The sequence below is a fragment of the Equus quagga genome, chromosome 11 (assembly GCF_021613505.1).
Source record: "Equus quagga isolate Etosha38 chromosome 11, UCLA_HA_Equagga_1.0, whole genome shotgun sequence".
NCBI classification, from domain to species: domain Eukaryota; kingdom Metazoa; phylum Chordata; class Mammalia; order Perissodactyla; family Equidae; genus Equus; species Equus quagga.
The window spans coordinates 59,778,005-59,791,533 of NC_060277.1; the positions used below are offsets into that span (position 1 = coordinate 59,778,005).

The 13,529-nt window shown below is 40.1% G+C and overlaps 1 protein-coding gene across 3 annotated transcripts in view; it reads left to right on the forward strand.

The window, feature by feature from the left end:
• Positions 1–2,901: 2,901 nt before the first annotated feature.
• The window catches only part of TEKT3 (tektin 3), a 41,172-nt gene continuing 30,544 nt past the window's right edge, over positions 2,902–13,529 (forward strand). The window contains exon 1 of one of the 3 annotated variants that reach the window (XM_046674682.1): positions 2,902–3,008. The gene's annotated coding sequence lies outside the window, so the exon portion shown is untranslated. The remainder of the gene's footprint in view (positions 3,009–13,529) is intronic. The other 2 variants (XM_046674684.1, XM_046674683.1) reach the window with 2 other exon arrangements.

Here is a 13,529-nt window from a genome sequence, read left to right on the forward strand (position 1 = left end):
GGACGCAGTTTGTCAAACCAGGCTGGAGCACTGGGTCAGAGATGGAGATGCAGGAGTTAACAACTTAGACATGGAACTTGACTCCTGGGGCACAGAGGTAGTCATGAGATTAGGCAGAAATCCACGGAGAGGCCATGGGCATATACCATTTATTTAGGGATTTGACAGGGAAAGGAAATAGGTCAGTAACTTGAAGAAGCAGGGAAGCCTAATGGCTTAATTCAATAACAGCAATGGTTGGGGTATGCTGGAAGATGGAAGGGACGGTACCTGGAGAGGAAGAGAAGTGGAAGATGCTGGAGAGTGGAGAAAATATTTCGATATCTGGATGGCAGGATGCAACAAGGTTCGGAGTGAGCACTAACGAGAAAATCTTTTTCTAAGGATGAGGGCATGAGTAAGAGAAGAGAAGGGGGTAGTAAGGTCAGGAGGGGCAGACACAGGCATGGGTGATGACTTGGCTTTCATATAGTTGGAGCTAAGCTTTCCACTCACCAGGAGTCTTAGGTGACTAGGCATGAAATGGGAGTTTTAGAAGAGATGGTCCTTTGTGAAGTAGGGAGATGCACAAAGCTGGGTGAACAGATTTCTGAAGAGTAGCATCAAAGCTTAGATGGAGCGTGAATGGCACTGACGTATAGTGAGTGGCATATGCTAAAACGGTAGCACAGCTTAGTTTGGGAGGAGGGATAGAGGCGGCAGGCTGTGGGCATGAGTCATCATGAGGATGGAAACAGAGAATGGGAGTCAAGGGGTGGCGATAGATAGGACCATACTTGGTTTCTGATGGGGAAGTATCGGCAAAAAAACAACAACAACAACAACAAAAAAACAAGCAAAGTCTGCTTTATTGCTTTTCTACTTCCGTACCTTTGATGATCTCCTGTCCCACTAGTCATCACACACTCATTCTTTTACTCAACAAATATTGACTGAGCACCTCCTTGGTGACAGGTACCAAGCCACGTACTGCAGATAGAGAGATGACAGAAACGGACGTGTCCCAGGACTTATGGAGCTGCTGAGAAAAGTGAGGTTGAATTAGCTGAATGCAGGTTGTTTTGCTCTATCTTTATAAACAGGCAAATAAGCGCTGTAGGAGGGCTCCACTGAAGAAGAAAGCTGAAAGTTGAGACAACCTCTTAATTCTGCCACAGACTTGATGATCATGGAACAAAATTTTTTTAGAGGAGGCATCTAAATTATTTTTTTAAATCCGTCAGTTCTTTCTGTGGAGACCAGAGTTGGCCAATGTAACCTGACATTTTAGTAAGAAGGTTTTAAACCTTCACTGACTCAATTTTTCACTCAAAACACCAACTTCTGCTGTAATTTCACCTGCTTATTTTTAAATCAGACATTTAATGAATTTGATATTGCTAAGTGCAATGAGATTAGGCATTTTGACGTGTGCAAGGCACAAAGATTGTGTGTCAGTTGTAAGGAGTTTGAAAGCAACTAAAGCTATTTTGGGACCATGGCAGGCCTTCTGGCACGCAACCTTTTGGACCCATGGTAGCATTCACTGTGTCTGCAGCCTGCAGGTATCAGCAAGGCCCACCCGGAGCTCTGAGAATTAATACAAAATGTAACACACTATGTATGAGAAAAAGTAATAAAAAAAGGTAGCTCAGGATGAAATGTTTTTAGGCTGGAAATAGAAAGAGTTGCTGATAGGAAACATAGGAAGACAAAAGGTCAAGGTTGGCAGCACCCTGGCCTGTGGTCTTGGAGCCTAGACGTGGCTGGTCCAATCCTGTGGTTAGGCTACTGAGTACTTCTGATCATCAGGTGTTGTGTGTAGTTTTCCTACTTGGGGAAAGTATTCTGGGCTTGTCTCCATTTTCACAAGTGCCATGTTGCATAATGTAAACCCTTGTGATGGCATTCCAACTTTTCTACTCTAGGTTCCTAGGAGTTCGGTTAGCCTGAGTTAGCCTCTAACAAGCCCCGAAAACAGACAGAACCAAGTTTCTGAATTGGCGAAGCTGAGGCCCCCAACCTGGAGTCACTTGGCTGAGGCCTGTCAGGGGCTGGCCAGACTGCCTTATCCTGGCAGGTGTCCCCCAGCATCACCTTTTGGTGGAGTGGCACGCAGGGGTTTCCAGACAAATCAGGAATGATTAACTGAAGGCTTCATTTTCTTTAGCTTTAATAGTACCCCGTGAGTTCTCCTGCTGCCCCACATTTGGACTGCTGCCTTGTGGAAAGAGAGTCTTGAAGTTTGACAGATCTGAGTTTAGTACCTAGGTGACCTTGCTTAAATCAATTGACTTCTCCAAGCTTCAGTTTCTTCATGTAAAATGTAAACTCCTACTACAGGGTTGTAAGGAGGTTGCCTGGATGAATAGTGAAGTACATAAGACATGTGGCCCAGGGCCCAGACAAAATGGTAAGGGACACTGTTTACAGAAATGCTTGCTAAAGAGAGAGAGGGAAAGCCCCCAGTCTTTGCCTTAGTGAGAGGAAAGGGGAAGATCACTAGATAATCTCATCAAGGGAGAAGCTCTGCTGAACTGAAGACAGGCGTAACTGGGGGGCTGTCAGCATCCCAGGACAGGCGGTAAAGCCCCAGACAGCCCTGCTGCATCTAGACGGGTTTCCAAGCTCTTGGCAGCTGGAGGGGCTCCGAATCAGGTGCCGCAGGAGAGGCGGGGGGAATCACCGCGGCCTCCACTGGCCCTTCAGCTTCTCCTTCACCTCGCGGACCGGCGCGTCGCCGGGGAAGCTTGGTTACTAAGCGCGAGAGCGTCCATGGCAACCGCCTCCCCCGCGGTTCCCTCGGCTCCTCCGGCTCCCGCCGGCCTCTCCTCTCATCAGCCAATCGGCTCCCTGCGAGGCCGCAGGAGCGGCCGTTGAGTGGTCCGCGGGCGCTGACGTCACAGGTGGGCAAGGCGGGGCCAGGGCCCGACCTGCGGGTCTGAGGCTCAGCGGGCGGTCGGCGGAGGGGCTGGGACCCTTCCGGCTCGCCGCCCCTTCCCCGCCCCTTGCCTGGCATCCGCTGACAGGTGAGTGGTCTCGTGGGCTCCTGCCTGCCTCTGGGACGACCCCGCCAAGGTCCCCTTTCCCAATCAGGGCTCCAACGTCTGACCTCAGAAGTCTGGGTGAGGTGAAAACCCTGAGATTCCTCCCCCAGATCTCTTCTCTACTTCTGCCCCCCAAATAAAAAGCATGCAAACCCACAGGCACCCCCTACCCGGTCCCCAACTCCATGTCTTCATAACTTATCTTTCTGATGCCTTTAAAGGATTGGGAAGTTATTTCTAAATGCGGAACCAGGGAAGGGGCGTCCGAAACCCCGATCTGCTGCTAACTCGTATTTCTTATACCTGTTAGCAGTGCTGTGCTTGGTCCTCAAACACTGTACCTTGTTCTCCTTGCTTCATTGGCCGGGTTTTCCAAGTGCAGCCAAGGGGAGGGCTGTACAGTCACCTGGCTGTTCAGAGAGAGGTCCTGAATTCAGATCAAGACAGGTGTCCTCTCGCTGCCCGCGGCCCTTTCTGTTTAGCTCTCCGTGTGAAGCTCTCACTTGTATTTTGACAATAGACCAAGCCTTGTATGTTTTCTCCCTGGATGCTTGTGGTGGTGTAGAGAAATAGACATTTTAGAAATGGATAAAATTATTCCTTTAGTCATTGTGAAAAAAGCAAGTAAATAGTTTTAATAATAGGCAGAGTGTTTTGAGATATCTGATAAAATATTCCACTTTTTTCTTTCTTAAAAGGAAATATTGCACACAATAAGTAGAGTGTTCAAGTATCCATGTACCCACACCTCGCTTAAAAAAACAAAACAGGTGTTTTGGGCAGGAATGAGGCCTCCTATGTACCCTTGGGAATCCCGTTCCCCTCTCTCCTACCTCACCTACCAGAATTTAGTGTTTACCTATACTCTGCATTTTTATATTTCACTAGTTATGAATTTATATAGTGTTTTTTTATATTGAGGTTATGATAGTTTACAATATTGTGAAATTTCAATTGTAGATGATTATTTGTCAGTAACCTTATGGGTGCCCCCTTTCACCCTTTGTGCCCACCCCTCACCGCCCTTCCCCAGGTAACCATTAAATAGTTCCCTTTGTCCACGTGTTTGTTTATCTTCCACATATGAGTGAAATAATACAGTGTTTGCCTTTCTCTTTCTGGCTTATTTTGCTTAACATAATACCCTCAAGGTCCATCCATGTTGTTGAGAATGGGATGATTTTGTCACTTTCTATGGCTGAGTAGCATTCCATTGTACATATATACCATATCTTCTTTATCCAATCGTTAATTGATGGAACTTGGGTTACTTCCACATCTTGGCTATTGTGAATAATGCTGCAATGAACATAGGGGTGCCTAAGTCTCTTTGAATTGTTGATTTCAAGTTCTTTGGATAGATACCCAGTGGTGGGATAGCTGGGTCATAGGTATTTTTATTTTTAGTTTTTTGAGAAATCTCCATACTGTCCATAGTGGCTGCACCAGTTTGCATTCCTACCAGCAGTGTATGAGCATTCCTTTTTCTCCACATTCTCTCCAACATTTGCTACTTTTTGTCTTGGTTATTATAGCCATTCTAATGGTGTAAGGTGATATATTAGTGTAGCTTTGACTTGCATTTTCTTGATGATCACTGATGTTGAGCATCTTTTCATGTGCCTATTAGCCATCTGCATATCTTCTTTGGAGAAATGTCTGTTCATATCCTCTGCCCATTGTTTTGATTGGGTTGTTTGAGTTTTTGTTGTTGAGTTGTGTGAGTTCTCTATATATTATTGACATTACCCCTTTGTCAGATATATGACTTGCAAATATTTTCTCCCAGTTGATGGGTTGTCTTTTTGGTTTCATCATGGTTTCCTTTGCCTTGTAGAAGTTCTTTAGTCTGATGAAGTCCCACTTGTTAATTTTGTCTTTTGTTTCCCTTGTCCAGCAAGACATGGTGTCCACACAGATCCTTTTAAGACTGATGTCACACAGTGTACTGCCTATATTTCTTCTAGAAGTTTTATGGTTTCAAGTCTTATCTTCAAGTCTTTGATCCATTTTGAATTTATTTTTGTGAATGTCGTAAGAGAATGGTCTACTTTTATTCTTTCGCATGTGGCTGTCCAGTTTTCCCAACACCATTTATTGAAGAGACTTTCCTTTTCTCCATTGTATGTTCTCAGCTCCTTTGCTGAAGATTAGCTGTCTGTAGATGTGCTGTTTAATTTCTGGGCTTTCGGTTCTGTTCCATTGATCTGTGTGCCTGTTTTTGTGCCAGTACCATGCTGCTTTGATTACTATAGCTTTGTAGTATATTTTGAAGTCAGGGATTGTGATGCCTCCAGCTTTGTTCTTTTTTCTCAGGACTGCTTTAGCTATTAGGGGTCTTTTGTTGCCCTATGTGAATTGTAGGATTCTTTGTTCTATTTCCGTGAAGAATGTCATTGGAACTCTGATTGGGATTGCATTGAATCTGTAGATTGCTTTGGATAGTATGGACATTTTAACTATGTTTATTCTTCCAATCCATGTGCATGGAATGTCTTTCCATTTCTTTATGTCATCATCACTTTCTTTCAGTAAAATCTCGTAGTTTTCATTGTATAAGTCTTTCACTTCCTTGGTTAAATTTATTCCAAAGTATTTTATTCTTTTTGGTCGAATTGTGAATGGGATTGTGTTCTTGAGTTCTCTTTCTGTTAGTTCATTATTAGAGTATAGAAATGTGGCTGAGTTTTGTAAGTTGATTTTGTACCCTGCAACTTTGCTGTAGTTGTTCATTATTTCTAATAGCTTTCTGATGGATTTTTTAGAGTTTTCTATATGTAGAATCATGTCCTCTGCAAACAGTGAGAGTTTCACTTCTTCATTGCCTATGTGGATTCCTTTTATTTCTTTTTCCTGCCGAATTGCTCTGGCCAACACCTCCAGTACTATGTTGAATAAGAGTGGTGAAAGTGGACACCCTTGTCTTGTTCCTGTTCTCAGACGTATGGCTTTCAGTGAGTGTGATGTTTGCTGTGGGTTTGTCATATATGGCCTTTATTATGTTGAGGTACTTTCCTTCTATACCCATTTTATTGAACATTTTTATCATAAATGGATGTTGGATCTTGTCAAATGCTTTCTCTGTGTCTATTGAGATGATCATGTGGTTTTTGGTCCTCATTTTGTTAATGTGGTGTATCACATTGATTGATTTGTGGATGTTGAACCATCCCTGTGTCCCTGGTATGAATCTCACTTGATCATGATGTATGATCTTTTTAATGTATTGCTGTATTCAGTTTGCCAATATTTTGTTGAGGATTTTTCATCTATGTTCATCAGCGATATTGGCCTGTAATTTTTCTTCATTATGTTCTCCTTGTCTGGCTTTCGTATCAGAGTGATGTTGGCCTCATAGAATGTGTTAGGAAGTGCTCCATCTTCCTCAATTTTCTGGAATAGTTTGAGAAGGATAGGTATTAAATCTTCTTTGAATGTTTGGTAGAATTCTCCAGAGAAGCTGTCTGGTCCTGGACTTTTATTTTTGAGGAGGTTTTTGATTACTGTTTCAATCTCTTTACTTGTGATTGGTCTATTCAGATTCTCTATTTCTTCTTGATTCAATTTGGGGAGGTTGTAAGACTCTATGAATTTATCCATTTCCTCCAGGTTGTCCAATTTGTTATAGTTTTTCATAGTATTCTCTTATAATCTTTTGTATTTCTGTGGTATCTGTTGTAATTTCTCCTCTTTCATTTCTATTGTTGTTTACTTGAGTCTTCTCTCTTTTTTTCTTAGTGAGCCTGGCTAAGAGTTTGTCAATTTTGTTTATTTTCTCGAAGAAACAGCTTTTTGTTTCATTGATCCTTTTTACTGTCTTTTTTGTTTCAATTTCATTTATTTCTGCTGTGATTTTTATTATTTCCCTCCTTCTACCAAGTTTGGGCTTTGTTTGTTCCTCTTTTTATAATTCTGTTAGGTGTAGTTTGAGATTGCTTATTTGAGATTTTTCTTGTTTGTTGAGGTGAGCCTGTATTGCAATGAATTTCCCTTGTCGGACTGCTTTTGCTGCATCCCAAATGAATTGGTATTGTGTGTTTTCATTTTCATTTGTCTCCAGATAATATTCAATTTCTCCTTTGATTTCTTCAATGATCCATTGTTCATTCAGTAGCATGTTGTTTAATGTCCACATCTTTGCCCCTTTCCCAGCTTTTTTCTTATCACTGATTTCTAGTTTCATAGCATTATTGCCAGACATGATGCTTGATATTATTTCAATCATCTTAAATTTGTTGAGGCTTGCTTTGTTTCCCAAGATATGGTCTATCCTGGAGAATGTTCCATGCGCACTTGAGAAGAACATGTAACCTGCTGTTTTTCAATGGATTGTTCTATATATGTCTATTAAATCCATCTGGTCTAGTTTTCTATTTAATTCTACAATTTCCTTGTTGACTTTCTGTCTGGATGATCTACCTATTGGTGTAAGTGGGGTGTGAGGTCCCCTGCTATTATTGTATTGTTGTTAATGCCTCCTTTTAGGTTTGTTAATAGTTGCTTTATGTACTTTGGTGCTCCTGTGTGGGGTGCATGTATGTTTATAAGTGTTATGTCTTCTTGGTGGAGTGTCCCTTTTATCATTATATACTGCCTATCTTTGTCTCTCTCTACCTGTTTTGTCTTGAAGTCTGCTTTGTCTGATATAAGTATGGTGACTCCTGCTTTATTTTGTTCACCATTAGCTTGGAGTATCGTCTTCCATCCCTTCACTCTGAGTCTGTGTTTGTCTTTGGGGCTGAGATGTGTTTGCTGGAGGAAGCATCTTGTTGGGTCTTGTTTTTTAATCCATCCTGCCACTCTGTGTCTTTTGATTGGAGAATTCAATCCATTTATATTTAGAGGGATTATTCATATATGAGGGCCTTATGCTGACATTTTATCGCTTGTTTTCCTGTTCTCCTGCATTTCCTTTGTTTCTCGTCCCATGTATTTCAGACTACCAATTCAGTTAGGTGGTTTTATATGCTAGTTTTCTTAGTTTTATCCTTATTTATAATTTGTCTCTGTTCTAATTATTTGTTTACTGGTTACCATGTGGTTTGTATAAACATCTCATAGATTACATAGTCCATTTTCTGATGGTTTCTTATTTCCTTAGACTAAGCCAGTTCCATTCTTCTCCTCTTCCCCTTCTAAGTTGTTATTGTCACATCTTATTTCATCTTGCATTGTGAGTTTGTTGTTAAAATGACAAGATTATATTTATTCTTGGTTTTTTCTTTCCATTTATCTTTAATATTATATTTAAGCATTTGCTAACCTGTTCTGATGGAGAGCTGCAATTTTCTGATTTTGTCTATGTTCCAGTGTGGGAACAATCACAGAGGGGCTCTGGGTTGCTGCTGCCTGCTCCCACAGACCTGCCTAGATGTGCTCCCCCCTAAGGGACCACAGTGGTGTTATGGGCTTTCAAGGCAGCTAGGAGCTTGTTTGCCCAGACTCGCAGTTCTGCCTCCATCTGGCCCTAGTTTGTACCAGCTGTTGTTTTCGGTGAGTGGGGCCTCCCCACTGGGTTTGAGCCAGTGGTGCTCCCTGGGACTGTGGTGGGATTGTGGACTCTCCCACTGGTTGAGGGAGTGATCATACAGGGGTTCAGGGCTGCTGCCTCCTGCTCCCACCGTCCTGTCAGTCATACTGCCTCTTTGGAGCTGCTGTGATACTGTGGACGTTTGCAGTAGCTGGGGGCACTTTTGCCCAGGCTGCAGATACACCACCATCTGTTCCTAGGTTGCACCAGCCTTTGCACTTGGTGGGTGGGAACTCCCCACTGGGACGGAGCCCAAGTTACTCCCCAGGGCTGTGGTAGGACTGTGGACATTCCCACTGGACCAAGGAGTGATCACACTGGGGCTCAGGGTTGTTACTGCATGCTCCCACAGTCCTGCTGGGTCTCACTTGCCCTTTTGGGTCCACAGCAGAGCTATGGGCGTCTAAGGCAGCCGAGGGGGTGTTTGCCCAGACTTGCAGCTACACCGCCTCTGCACCTAGGTTGCACTAGCCTTTGTCCTTGGTGGGTGGGGCCTCCCCACTGAGTCTGAGCCCGAGACACTCCCTGGGGCTGCAGTGGGACTGTGGGCTTTCCCACTGGACTAAAGAGCAACCATGGGGGACTCAGGGCTGCAGTCACCTGTTTCCATAGTTGCACCGAGGTGCACGCCCACCCTCGGGGCTGCAGCCGTGCTATGAGCGCATTAACCAGGAGAGCAGTCGCTCACGGGTACTGGGCTGTCCGGGGGCGCAGAGTTCTCACCTATCTCCACCTCCTCCCCAGGGGTAGTCCTTCCACTCTCCGATGTATTGCAGTGGAGGTCTCTCAGGCATCCTGAGGGGCTGTGTGAGTATCCTCCATTGATCAATGAATGTCCATTTAGTTGTAGTTCGAGGGGGGAGAGATAGAAGGAACTGCTCGTTCTGCCATGTTACTGACATGACTCCTATAGTGTTATTTTTTAAGTTTACTATTTTTAAGTTTTAAGTTTAATGATATCATGCTATATATGGTCTAGGTTGTTCATTTAAACTCTTGTGTGATCATTTTTGTAGGAATTTACCATAAGTTACATATGCATACTCCTGTTGACGGACTTTTAGGCAGTTCCCTTTTAAAAATTATTAGAAACATATTCTTATGCATTCTAATTATGTACATACTTGAGTTTCTCTAGGTAAATATCAGAAAGTTGAATTGCTGAGTCATAGGGAATGTCCTTTTTCAACTTTACCAGATGCTGTCACATAGCTCTCCAATGTGTAGTAATTTATACTTCCACCATCAATGAACAGAGTTCCTTATCGAACTTTCTCTTGGAAGAAAGATATTATTTAGCTTTTCCTGCATTCTTACTTAATATATACATAAAGAGAAATTACTTAAACATCAAAACCTGATATAAGTTTTTCTAATTCTGGTATTTATTAATGTATTGGGGCAATGTTTTATTCTGCTTCAGATTGAAACTGCAAGTAATAAAATGGATCTGACCAAAGAAACTAAATGGGGTTGTATGAGGTCATTTCAAGCCTGTGCTTGCTACTCATTGGAGGCAGGGCATGGAGCAAGTCATGGTAACCTCTGTACTTGTCATGTCTTCTGCAGAAAATGATCTATAGGTTTTTATACCTTAAAATGTTTATGATTTTAAAGTCTTGCCTTAATATGCTAATAAAATATGTTTTTTCAACTTGAGGCTACCTTTTGGATTGGAAATAGAGCTTCCTAGTACTGACAATCTCTGTGTGATTAATCATATTTTTAGCATGTCAGTATTTATAGAAGATGATTATAGCACTTTTCCATTATGTAAATAACTATTGACCTCACATTAAATGAACATAGTCAAACACTGTATTTGACTTTTTGTAGCATGTCTCACTTCTTAAAACACTTTCTGGTTATGACTAAAAGTATAATAAAATATAATTGCACGATTTATGGGACAGATTTTTCCACAGCTATTTTCAGTCATTTTTCCAAAGAATTTGTTCAGTTTATTTGCAAATATGACATATTTATAGCATCAGTTAATGGATCTTAGTATGTGTCATGCCCTCTTTGGAAGTGACTGAGTTAGAATTTAGAGAATAATTTAAATATTACAAAAGTCATATCACAAAAGCAAGCCATGGACTTTTTAAAACTGACGTATTATTTCTTCCTTAAGAGTTTGGTGGGGTTCATTAGTGAAGCCATCTGGGCTTGAAATTTTCTCTAAGGAAGCATTTTAAGCTATAGGTTCAATTTATTTAATTACTATAGGGCTATTCAGATTATCCATTTCTTCTTTAGTCAGTTCTGGTTATTTGTGTCTGTATAGAATTTTGTTCATTTCATCCATGTTGTCAAATTTCTCACCATAAAATTATTGGTAATAATGCTTCATTAATTTTCTAATGTTTGCAGGGTCTGTAGAAATAGTCCCTCTTTCATTTCTGATATTAGTAATTTGTCCTCTTTTTATCCTAATCAGTGTAGCAAGAGGTTTATCAATTTTATTACTAGAGTTTCATTTCTTTTTTCCTGTTTGTTCATTTTCTACTTTGTTGAGTTTTTCTCTTTACTATCTCCGTCCCACTGCTTTGGGTTTACTTCACTTTTTTTTTTCTAGCCTTTAAGATGAAAGTGTAGATCATTGATTTTGGCTCACTCTTACTTTAATATAAGAATTTAAAGCTATACACTTCCCTCTAAACATTGTTTTAACTGCATTATACGATTTTGGTATTCTGTGTTTTCATTCGCATTCAGTTCAAAATATTTCCACATTTCTCATTTGATTTCTTCATTGACCCATTGGATATTTAGAAGTATGTTGTTTAATTTCCTCCTATTTGAGGATTTTCCAAATATCGTTCTGTTACTGGTTTCCAGTTTACTTCTGATATGGTCAGGGAGCATACTATGTATCATTTCATTATTTTGAGTTCCTTGAGACTCGTTTTATGGTACAGAATATGGTCAACCTTGGTGGATATTCTCTGTGCAGTTAGAAATAGTGTGTAATCTGCTGTTTTGAGTAGAGTGTTCTTTAGATGTAAATTAGGTCCAGTTAGTTGTAGCGTTCAAGTATCCTATCTGTAAACCAGTTTTCTGTCTATTTGTTCCATTAATTACTGACAGATGAGTGTTGAAATATCTGACTATAACTGTGGATTTGTTTATTTCTCATTTTAGTTCTGCCAGTTTTTGCTTCATTTATTAAAAATTCTGTTAATAGTTACATAGATATTTAAGATCATTACATGTCCTTGATTAATCCATTTATCCTTATTTCTCTCTTTATCTTTGATAATATTTCTTCTTCTGAAGTCTACTTGGTTTGATGTTAATATAGCCATTTAAATATTCTTTCGATTAGTGTTTACTTGGCCTATCTTTTTCCATACTTTTATTTTTAACTTGTCTGTGTTTTATATTTAAAATGAGAATTTTTCTCCACAGCGTATAGTTAAATATTGCTTTTAAAAAATCAATCTAAGAATCTGTGCCTTTTAATTTGATTGTTAAACCATTTATTATAAATGTAATTATCAGTATGGTTTGGTTTGTATCTATCATCTTGCTATTTGTTTTCTCTTTGTCTTATTTTTGTCTCTTTTCTCTTGGATTAATTATGTGTCTTTTGTAAGTCTTCTATTTTTTTCTCCACTATTGACTTATTAGCTTCAACTCTGTTTTATTTTTTTCTTAGAGATTGCTCCAGGTCAGCAGTTCCAAAACTTTTTGTTCTCAGGACTCCTTTATACTAAACGACCTCGTGTTGAGGACCTCAAAGAGCTTTAGTTTATGTGGATTACATCCGTTGATATTTATTATATTAGAAATTAAAATTCAAGAGGCTGGCCTGGTGGCATAGTGGTTAAGTTTGTGCATTCTGCTTCAGTGGCCCGGGGTTTGCCGGTTCGGATCCTGGGTGCGGACATACACACTGCTCATCAAGCCACTGCTCATCAAGCTGTGGTGGCATCCAACAAAGAAGAACTAGCAGTACTTGCAACTAGGATATACAACTATGCACCAGAGATTTGGGGAGGAAAAAACAAGTAAGAGTGGCAACAGATGTTAGCTCAGGGCCAATCTTCCTCACCAAAAAACTACTAAAAAAAAGAAATTAAAATTCAGAAATGAAAAATATTCTTTTTAAAACAACCATAATAATCTATTATGTAGTAACATAAATAACATTTTTTGAATTAAAAAAATTGTTTTCTGAAACAAAAACATTTAGCGAGAAGAGTGGCGTTGTTTTTCATTTTTGTCAAAGTTCTTTAATTTCTATCTTAGTAGCTGCGTTCTTGTATCTGCTTCTGCTTTCAGTGTGTTATCATGTATCACATGTCATGTCACATCTGGAAAACTCCATTGTAAATTTGTGAGAGAATGGGAATGAAAAAGGTGAAGAGCATCTGAGTATTTACTGTGAAAATAATTTTGAGCTTCTCACCTCTGAGGAAGCTTTACTTCTATTTTTATTATAAACTCCACAATAAATTTTTATTATTTTTACTTTAAACAACCATCTTTTAAAGAAATTTAAAAGTCAGGAAAGTTTTTTTTTATATTAGCACACATACTGAGCATTTCTGACACCTCATTTCTTTATGCAGATCCAGGCTTCCATCTGGTATAATTTCTTTTTTCCTGAAGAACTTTCCTTAGCAATCTTGTTAGTGCAGTTCTACTGCTGATGAATTCTCTTGGCTTTTGTTTTTATGAAAAAATTTTATTTCACCTTCATCTTGGAAGGATGTTTTCACTGGATGTAGAATTATAGGCTTGTACCTTCTTCCAGCCCTTTCAAAATGTTTTTGGTTGTCTTCTGGCTTGCATAGTTTCTGACAGGAATTATGCACTAATTCTTATCTTTGTTCCTTTCTACCTAATGTGTCTTTTTCTCTAATTTTAAGTTTTTCTCTTTATTGTGGATTTTCAGCAATTCAATTATTATGAGCCTTCAAGTGATGGTGGTGGTGGTGGTGATGGTAGTCCCTGTGTGTGTGTGC